We start from the raw sequence: 3,592 nt of genomic DNA on the forward strand, positions 1-3,592 counted from the left end.
GTACTTACTAACAATGGTTTAGATATCACCGTATCATGGCTCTTACCGCTCTCACCGAATGGTGACAGAATCGTACTGGATAAAAATATTTTAATAATTTACGGTGCGGTCACAGCGTTCGGTAGTCAACAGTGATCATTGTTATTAGTGGTATTAGATTACTGATTTACTTACGTCCATTACCCTAGACTCTCCCCCCCCCTTATCCAAAAATGTAATATTTTTTCATGTGTATAATTAGTATGTCATTTGTATGAATGTATCCGACCATTTTCGGAATTTGTACGGTACTCATTCGCCGAGAAAAATTAATTTATTGCGGGAGTGGCTGGAATAACGCGAATTACTTTCTTTTTTTCCTCGTTTTTATAATATATTTAATAATGGACATGGAAAAGTTTATCGAAGAACAAAAATTGTTCTCGATATCCTAAGCATTGTGTACCTACATTCTTTTATTTCTTCTATGTTGACTTCTCCAGTTCTCATCTTCTTCTTCTAATGCAAGTGTAATAACTGCTAATTCATTGTTTTCAAACATAGTTTTCGCATTCAACTCGGTCAAAATAGTGAAACAAACTGAAACAGCTAACACCAGTAGGAAAACGATAAGGTCGGCACAGACGAGCTACGGGCGTTGTACGGTATAATACATGTGTTACAAAAGGTACCTCAGTCAACACTCGGCCGACACACGGATTAGGTAAGGTTATTGATCCATATAAAAATTTTATTCAAGAAAATATTGTCAATAAAATAAAAAAAGCTGGTATTTTTACCATACTTGTTGACGAGACGCAAGATATATCAAAGCATGAGCAATTAGCTATATGCATTCGGTATGTAGACGATTTTTCTATAGACAATATATTCATCAGAAAAGATTTCTTAGAGTTTGTGCATTTAAATGATGTAACAGCTTCAGCATTGGCCACCACCATCATACAATGTATAATGACTTTTGGATTAGATTTGGAGATGTTAGTAGGCCAAGGATATGATGGTGCTGCTGTGATGAGTGGTCAATTTCGAGGAGTACATACAATTATCTTAGAAAAATATCCTAAAGCTCAGTTCATTCATTGCGCAGCTCATACTTTAAATTTGGTTTTGTCACACTCATGTGAAATTCCGATGATCCGAAACTGTATTGGTACAATTAAAACTGTTATACATTTTTTTAGGCAATCCGTATTGCGTGATGAATTTCTTAAAGATATAACAGAGTCAGTAGGATCTACTCACTTGAATCTTGTTTCTCTTTATGAAACCCATTGGACTGAAAAAGATTTGGCAGTAGAACGATTTGCCGAAATATTTTTGTAATAACAGAAGCACTGCAAGCACTACAAGACAGTTGAAGAAAATGTGCATCACAAGCTTACCAATTACAACAAGCAATAGAAAACTCACAGTTTGTAGTATCACTGCTCATTTTATGAAAAGTTTTCTCCTATACAGCAAACCTTAATAAAATTCTTTAAACACAAAATATTGACTTAGTTCAAACATGTAAATATGTAGAAGTCGTAAAAAAACACTCGAAGATATACGAAATGATAAGGAATTTTTAAAAATTGTGACTGATTCTAAAAAAATATTAGGCATTGAATCACTTACAGAATCTAGAACCACAAATCGACAAAAAGGACGAAGCAATATTCCTGCAGAAACAACCAAAACATATTATAAAAGAAATATTTACTATCTATTTATTGATCATGTGATAAGTGAACTAGCTGCCAGATTTTCTAACCATCATGAAAAGATTGGTAACCTCTAAATCTGATTACCAAAATGTATTAAAAATAAAAATGATGCTAAAAACAAATTGATAGAAATTCATAAGATATATGTATCTGCCGAATGAAAAACTTGAAAATCTTTTATGTGAGTATCAACTATGGACCATAAACTGGGAAGGAAGAAGTGATGATTTAAATGAATTAAATGCAATTAAAACATTGGAAAAATGTGATAAACAATTTTATCCTCTCATTTATATTCTTCTTAAAATTTTGGCAACTCTTCCTGTTTCTACGGCCAGTGCAGAAAGTTCTTTTTCAACATTAAAGCGCTTAAAGACTTATTTAAGAAATACTATTGGTCAAGAGCGACTAACTGGACTAGCTCTTCTAAATATATATAGAGATGTTATTGTTGATCCATTAGAAATCATAAACAAACTAGCACAGCGTAGACAGAGATTAAATTTACTTGTATAACATTTAATTTTTTTAAATAACTATAATAATATAAAAAGAATTTTTTTAATGTACCCATATTTGTTTTTTTTTTCTATTACTATAATAATTTCAAGTTAAACCCCCCCCCCCCATTAACAATCTATACCTACGCCCCTGATCTATTTAATATGCACAAGCCATAATCATAACATGTTTTTGATACTTGGTGAAAAATGTGTACATGAATTTGGGAGGGACCGGCCCTGAGCCAGAATAAATTTAAGGGGACTGTGACCACTCAGGCTTCTCAATGACTAGGTGTCTGGTAGCATGACAAAACTACTTAAAAACAAATTATTTCATATATTCACTCTGTATGACCTTTAAGTCTCGATCTCAGTGTATGGAATCACAACTGCGGATTAGTTTTTGGTTTATAACATACCATGTACCACATATATTAAACATAATCAACACTGACTAGTATTATTAGGTACATATTTTTTTTCTACATTTTTCGTTGCAATATAATCAAATACAATGATTGCATTCTAAACACCCATGGAGGTAGCAGTATTATAGACATGAAAACGTCTTGCACACAACACAACGAATAAATTACACAGTTTCCCTAACAACAATTTGGTTGTCTTAGTAAAATCGTAGACAAAATCATAGAATCAATCAATTCCACTTTTTTCAAATATTTGCACAAAATGCATAACGATTTGGACAATGGATTTATTATGACGATCAAGTCATTGATAGGAAACCAGTGCATTTTACTTGTTTGTACTTAACACTCGACGGGTGTGACATATCAATATCACATATTATATCATTGTAAATTATTATAGAACGTACCTATACAATTTATAATTTGTATTATACAAGACATTATATGTGAACAACCATTTATAACATTAGAAGTCCTAATTTTAAAATTTGGCATTGGCAATTAATATTAATTTTTTTTTTATGTATCAGTTTCTGTATATTTACAACAGTGACATGTAAGTACTGTTATATGGAATCTGCAATGGGTCCAAAACAGTACACTACTTAACAAAGTAGTGTGTACTTTTGACATACAAGTATCCAAAAAATGAAATATTATCAATACCTAATCATATAAAAGATGGCATAAATGCTAGAAGTAATCATAATTTTAAATAAATGACAATTTTCTAAGAAAAAGTTAAAATACTAATTTTATTAAATTGTATTAGAAAGTCTCAATTAAAGTATAATTCCATTAAAGAATTATTATTAATAAATTTATTTGTTTTGCTATAAAAAATGTATAGTACTTAACAAGTATAAAATAATAATAATAATAATAATAATAATAATAATACATTGTTCATATTGTTCAATTTCTTAATTTAAGTAGGAGGCCATTTTAA

This window comes from Sipha flava, unplaced genomic scaffold (genome assembly GCF_003268045.1).
Source record: "Sipha flava isolate LNK unplaced genomic scaffold, YSA_version1 69_pilon_pilon, whole genome shotgun sequence".
In the NCBI taxonomy this organism is placed as follows: Eukaryota; Metazoa; Arthropoda; class Insecta; order Hemiptera; family Aphididae; genus Sipha; species Sipha flava.